A 7,761-nucleotide genomic window follows, 5' to 3' on the forward strand; every position below is an offset into this window, starting at 1 on the left:
GTTATAGTGTTACAGTAGGAGTGTATGTCTCCAAAGTTGTATTTTTCTTGTTTTCCATAAATTATTATAGTTATTATGGTTCATTATAAAAATTGCATATTTTCCACAATACGTCGCCAATTGCTATTCAGTGCTTGCTTTTATGGTAATGTTTCATGACAAGTTAAAATGGTCAATTAAATTTAAGTTATACTTTGACAACAAATTTAGATTGTATTGAAAAGTTGTGACATCGTGTTCACCGTATTTTATCATTATCTGCTTATTCCCATAAAGATTGCGGATATGATATTGTTTTTCAAGCAGAACAAATCTAAGGGTCAGGGTTTATTTAAGTGCGACTTTGTTAATCTGAATCACACATACATTTACTGGCATGAACTATATACGAAGAACATTTATTTGTTTAGAGCATTAAACCCGTATAAACTATATGTAATGTTTTAATTGTTACTTTATTGATAAAATAACTAGGTATGAAAACGTTTTCGTGTGTAAATACATGTATTTCTAATTTCAAGGACATTTAAACCTAGGTGATATTGTTAAGATTCAAATGTTTAAATTTCTCAACATTTATGTCTTTTCTCTTAATTTGATTCAGACGGAACAATGCTTGAAATGAAAACAAACAAGCATACTGCACGTTCACAAACGTATTATGAAACAATTCTAGTAAAAAAAAACAGGCAAGCAAATAATGAGAGGAATTTCCAGGTTCTCAGAAATATCTATTTTTAAAAAATGGGTGAGTGCGATCACTTTCTATTTCATATGTTTTTTCCCTGCAACATATCATAATTTTGTCTCATTTGCATTCTGCCTAAATTATGTTACAAAAAATAACTTCTGTCGTTCAAGTACAGTTTATAAAACATATTGAACACATCAGATACTTAAGTTGACTGAGTGCAATGCCAATTTTACTCCACACAGAGCTATACTAAATTGGTGTGCGAGATTAAATGTGAGGCCCCAATATTCAGATGGTTTCTATGTGGTTGTGGCGTTTAGCGCCAACGTCAGTTTGACCCTCTCAACATGTGTCAATTGGTCACAATCGGTCAGCCAATTAGAAAAATCATCATCATCATCATCATCATCATCATCATCATCATCATCATCATCATCATCACCACCATCACCACCACCACCACCACCACCACCATAAACATCATCATCGTCATCATCATCATCATCATCATCATCATCATATACTTAACTATAGAGTCTATCGCCCGGGATCAGTCTATTTGCATACATAATATAATGGACATTAATATTCTACAGCCAACATTACGAGTAAACAAGTATGCAGTAATCAGTCATATAGTTCGTTAAAGGCTCATGATATTTCTATCATTTTCATTCCACTTTAGGCCTAGCAAAATCTAACAGCATAATGATAATGTTTTCATATGTGCTGCATTTCTTTAAATTTACTTTTGTTGTGAAATCTTATTAATTAAGATAGGGTCAATACACTTTTTGATGTCATTTAATCTGATTTTAAAATTGAGAGTTTGTTAAAAACTAGAAATCTGAATGAAATCTGAATGAAAATATACATTACTCGCGATTTGCGATTGTGTTATGTATTATTTAAAACAACTCATGCAGTTTGTGCATTAATTATTATGTCGCTTCTCAAAACAAATAGTGCAGTTTAAGTATTGTGTAAACGTTAACGAGCGTACTATAAAATGTCGTAAAATTTAAAAATAAGTGTTCATTTAGTGTAAGAAATGAACATTGAAACTAAACAATGTTTCATTAATACGTTTAGCAAAATTATCTGTATCACTAGAACCCGATTTGAAGGAATCGCAAATCGACCCTACGATAAAAAATGTTTCTACCGGGCATTATTATTTGACTCGACTTCTCCATATGGTTCCTGTTGAACTCTAGGTATGGGAAGATCACTGTTCCTAAAATTGATGTCGTTGATCGTCATATGCTTCACTCAAATTCTCAGTATTTTGAGTTTGAATTTTCATAAAAAAATGAATATTCTTGTCGTTCTCCCCATTCCCGATTTCTCTATAAAAGGTAATTTATGAATTGATGCCATGTTCGTCTAAAGATACATTAGAGGGTTCAGAGGAGGGTGGCACCCGGTGCGAGCCCCCTTAAATCAGACTTGTTTATTTCTCAATAAAGAAATACATTTTCGCAGGGGAGTACTCCGACCCACCACACCCCCTGCCAACTCGTTTAACTATATAAATTTCTTTTCTGAGGGAGAGGCGCAAGTCAACAGGTTAAACCCCTTAGTTAGGCACCCTATAACATAAATTCTGGATCCGCTCCTGAGATATATAATAATATTTTGAGAATATTTTTAATAATACATTCCCATATCGGTTCTTCACAATTTCGGTTGGTGTTCGTTCCGTTCAAGAGACTAAATGAAAAAGCTCTTGGTGAGAGTTCACTTATCGGACAACGAAATTTAATGATTCAATGTTTGTTTTAGCTAAATGTTTTGAAAATGCAAATTAATAAATTGTTTTAAATCGAGTTTTTATCAGCTCCGTTTGACAAATTAATGGACCGTAACTCTTGCATACTCAATAGTCAATGTTACTTATTGAAACTCTGAAACATGTATACGAGCATTAAGTCGGATGTATTTGGACGGTATACATACTCTAAAAGTGGTACATTTAAGTCCGCTGCAAGAAGATCAGGTAGTTATTTTATTTAGCAGTTAAACTTTATGACTTAATCTTGCGAATCAAAATGATGTTTGCAATAATTCACATCACTGGCAATATATTTAAATTCAGATCAATACATACAACTCTAAAACACTACATTTAATTAATGGTATAATGAAAAAATACGAACTACTTCAACTGATATACCTGCATACATCCTAGGTTGTTTTCGATAAAAGTGGCCGAGGAGCTCCGAATGCCTATCGTTGAGTGGTCTTAAAGTTGTACGTTCAGCGAGAATTTTGGTTATAAAACACAAAAATAACACAACTGTCGTGAAAAGGCATCCTTATTTTAGCGTTGTGCGAAATTTCGTCTCTAGATTCCACTTCGATGGCCTGATATTAACACGATTTTCAGACCATATTTATTTTTTGGTGGTTACCAAAAAATCCGCTATGGCCTACTCGGAGTTATTCCGAGCAGTTCCGAAAGCCTACGAAAGTAAACGGAGCACAAGCACGTGACAGTTATGAATAATCAATGAGGTCAGCAAATCAAAACAAAGATGGACAGATAAAAATGAAAAGAGAAACAGAGGCAGACAGAGATTGCCAAAATCGATCAGAAAGCGACGGTAAATGAAAAATGTAGGAAAGATATTGACGTCGATGGTTTATTTAGGCATTCATTGAAAGAAAATGATAGCATTCAAAGCTTCAAATGGAGTGGGAAAATGGAGGGCGTGGAAACGAAACATCACGATAGGTTTGTGTTTTAGCTTTAACATTTTACCTGATGTTTGAAAAACATTGATAGTTTATTTATTAACAGTCAGTAGGGCTATCTTTCGACACACTTTCGGGCGGGTGCACATACCCCATTTCCTTGGAGAACGGATGTACTTATTCGCCAAAATGTTAGTGAAAGTTCCTATTCAAAATCCAAAATAATTTCGAAAACAAACAAGAGCTGTCAGAGGCAGCATGATCGACTTTTTTCATTGCTATAATGCACCAGTCAGTTGTAACCACGCCCCCCCCACCCGCCAGGTCCGGGGGTATACTGGGGAAATGGGGCGTGGTTTTACCTTCCAGGTGGCCTCGCAGTACCGCGTAAATGGGGTGATTTTATGTTCGCAAAAATTTGTGGGGATTGGACCTTACCTAGGGTCCCTGGGGTGCGGGGATTTTACCAACTGGTCGTCCTGGCAGGGCCGGGATTTTACCCGGGGTAGGCTGGAACGAAAGTCAAAGTCCCTGCTATTCCCCGGACCTACGGGGCTGTGGTTACAAATGACTGGTACATAAGCATTAAGGATTTCAGCACTTGCAATATCAATATGGGGGGCACACCCCACACCTAACCCCATAACTTCCTTGTTTACTGCCTATTTCAATGGTACTGGTACACTAATAAGCAATCAGGCATACTTTTTTTATTGTTTTGACATTTCTTATCTTCTCCCTGTACGCTTAAGTATTAAAAATGGTCAAAAGACTCGTTGAAAGTCATTCAGGTGGCATATTTTTATATAGGATTAAAAAGAAATAAATTGCCCAAAATGTACCATTTCGGACTAGATATTATGTACATTTCCTAGGGGGTGAACCTGGCCGTTTGCCATCATTGCTGACCACAATTATTCAGTTCTGGGGGGGGGGGACACACGTTGAAAGGTTACAACCCCTGAGTGACTCCAATCTTGTGTCAATTACTGGATCCGCCTTTGGCAGGCTTTGGCAAAACATGCCTGGATCACTGTAAAATAAGATTACATGCAAAATCCAGAATTTCTAAGTCAAATGTTAAAAGGGCAAAATAGTTGGCATCATATGCATGTTAGAGATATCGTCAAAAACTTGAAAAAGTCAAGGTAAATCCAATAGCAACTGCAATTCAATTGAAAAGAACAATTGTATACAGCACATTTATTGGCATTTCAATATATGTAATTTGTTTTGAAATATTTTCATTACCAAAAAATTGCATTTGATGTCTTTTTTGACTAACTGAAGGACCTGAGCCCAACCCCCAAATGTGTAAATACAGCCCTTCAATAAGCTGTGATAAAGCATTCGTTTGTTAAGAAAATCCATTCCTTTTGACAAATGGTTGAAATTAACACAAGCCAGTAAGCCATGCACTGGTAAAATGCCTCGGGTCTTACCCAAATTCTGATTTTTTTATAGTAGGGCTTGTTTGAAATTTGATTCAAAGCTAAAGTATACGAATCAGGGCTTCTTCATCAAAAAGTCTAATTTCAATGATTGTTTTGATCCTGCTCATGATTGAAATGGCATTTGAAAATTTTTTTTTTATCATTTTTATATCAATAATATAAGAACCTGGCTTTAAATAGAAATTGGTACATATGTGATACTAGTTAACATGTTAAAGGTAGTCCATCCATCTTTTATGCAAAATAAATAATGCAAAAAATTATATTTCTTTTCTTTTTATATTTCTGTTTTGTATATGAACTCTACAAAATACATGTACCAAGGGTTTAATTATTATAAGATAAATGATTTGCTGAAATTTCTATATAAACATAATAAAATAATAGTTAATAAAAATTTACAGTATTTTGGGTTTCAGTATCTTTTGACATGACGCTTCAAGACTCCGATGTCAGGAGGCTGGTGATGTCACAGATTTTACCTGGCTTGAACATGCCAAGTGTACTGTAAGTACAGTTTTTTTGCAATTTTTTTTTTTTAAAAATATCATTCGAACTTTTCAAATATATAGAAAATCAAAGGCAGCGTTTTATCAACTCCAAAATCTCATTTTCTATTCATAAGTGTTAGAAAGGCTTTTAGGCAAAAAACATCATACTTTTTGAAAGTAAGTATGAATAACTGCACTCACCTCTTTTGTCAGCATATCTTATATCACTGGTTTCATGATATAAGCTTAAAAAGTGGCTAATGAATTCCAAAACAAAAATTGAAATAAAATATGTTTACACAGTCCATAGGTGAGAATGCAGCTTTAAAAATCATGAAAAGGTAGAAAAGAGGTTGATATCCTTTTTATCAAATAAGGCCTGATATTTGTGTCATGAAAATGCAGTGATTTGAGCTTGGAAGTATATGTTGGTATATTGATTAAGTATTTATAATATTGATAATTAACATATAACATTTATTGATGATATAAGTAGATAAATGAAAATAAAATGAAATGCTATTTATTTTAAGGGCATCTCAGCTGTTCTTCTCCATCATTTGACGGATGAGCATGAGTGGCAAGAGGAGAGGAATTCACCATGGCTTAACAATAAAAAAACACTTTAGTACCCTTAAAGCCCTCAGAGTGATTGTCCTTGACAACCACCTTCCATCAAAGATGCATACTATCTAGTATACAGGTAAATAAATTTAATGTACAGCAAGCTTTGACTCTTTTCACATCTTATATTAGTAGAAGTTTGAAGTTATACCCTTTTATATATTATTATATTAAAAATCAGGGAATTCAGGCTATTTATACAGGAAACAAGAATAAGCATTTCATAAAATAACTGCATCATAATTCATGAAATTGAAATGATCTGATCACATTTTCAGGCTTAAAAGCTGCACTCCCACAGATTGAACGTTTTGACAACTTTTATTTTTTTTGTCTTGGAACGAGCAGATTTTTATATTTAAGTTAAAGAAAGTGATGTTTATGCATTTAACATTATTTTTTGAACGGAAATATGAAAAACTGCCATCTGATTTTTTTGTCAGCAATCTTATATTATTGGTTTCCAGATATTCTCGCAAAAATGTGCTCTTTGCAAGACAAAAAAAATAAAAATGTAAAATTTGTATATCTGTGAGAGTGCAGCTTTAAGTCTGGTTATAAGTGGAAATATTTATTTCGATAACTATCTTACTTCTAGATAATTGTGCGTGTGTGTGTGTGTGTGATGTGGTCAAATCTTATTCTGTAAATGAAACATTTCTTGTTTTGTATGCAGACTAAACCGTGCATGGAACAATAGAAGAGGATGGCAATATTCCCCAGTAAACGTAGTGAAAGAAAAAAGACCTATCCATACAGAGTCGCTGAAGAAACTGATCTTCATGTGTCACTTGACCAACAATTTTTCGATATGGGTAGAAAGGCTGTTATGGAGAAGCACTATCCTCGACAAATCTCTAGCCACCTTGAACAGTTATCTCCTTAACCAAGAAGGGAATTGTACAGCGAGCAAGAATCTAGGTTTAATAAGAGACATTTCTAGAGGTTTACTATGTGCTCCAATATTCATGAAACTTAATGACAATGGTCTCATTGTTGTCTTGTTTGAAACTAGGTCACATGTGGACTGAATGGAAGTCACTTGATTTTATTTTTAAAACATTATAGAATCAAACCTTGATATTGCTTTGTAAGATTACTTGTGTTCAAACTTAGTGAGAATGTTCACCTTGATGAAATGTTAAGGGAGATCAAGTTTGTCACATACGGTAAAAAATATGGTCACTTCTTAAGAAATACTTGGGTACTAGAAGCAAAATATGTACTCGCAATCATGTAAATTTGTGTGTATATTTGTTCTTTTCAGCTTTATAAGTCGTGTTACCTGCCACATGCTAACGCATTTTAAGTATTTAAAAAAAGTTTGATTTTATATTAAAGTGGATGGAACTTGACCAAAACCCTTTGAAAATAGGGTATATCAAAAGCACATAGGATACTTTGAAAGTTGAACTTCATACATGTATATTGATTTATATGTGATGATTATTTTGGTGAAGTTCTCAAAAATAAACAAAATGTCAAATTAAATTTTTGTTTTTCATGGAATCTTTCTGTAAAAGAAAAAAAAAACACAACATGTAGACAAGTTAGCTTTTAGATAACTGGGCCAACATTAGTATTTCTTTTAAACATTAACTCTCATTAACTTTTGACATTATATAGCTCCGTAACAACAGTTTTATATAAGTGACACTGGCTAGAAATAGTGATGTTTGCGAGAAATGACAACAATCACAAGATAGAGCATTTTTTTGAATAACATCTCTACCTTACCTGCCTTATAATTTTGGGGATGTTAACCTAAACAAACGTTTTTAAGACCATTTCAGAACAGTGT

General features: G+C 33.7%; 1 long non-coding RNA gene across 1 annotated transcript; it reads left to right on the forward strand.

Moving 5' to 3' along the window:
- The first annotated feature begins 3,088 nt into the window (after nucleotides 1-3,088).
- Nucleotides 3,089-7,451, forward strand: LOC128206264 (uncharacterized). The gene is made up of 4 exons (XR_008256426.1): nucleotides 3,089-3,431; nucleotides 5,265-5,352; nucleotides 5,870-6,039; nucleotides 6,637-7,451. It is a non-coding gene; the product is annotated as an uncharacterized LOC128206264 (long non-coding RNA).
- The last annotated feature ends 310 nt before the right edge of the window (nucleotides 7,452-7,761 follow it).

This window comes from Mya arenaria, chromosome 10, assembly GCF_026914265.1.
Source record: "Mya arenaria isolate MELC-2E11 chromosome 10, ASM2691426v1".
NCBI classification, from domain to species: Eukaryota; Metazoa; Mollusca; class Bivalvia; order Myida; family Myidae; genus Mya; species Mya arenaria.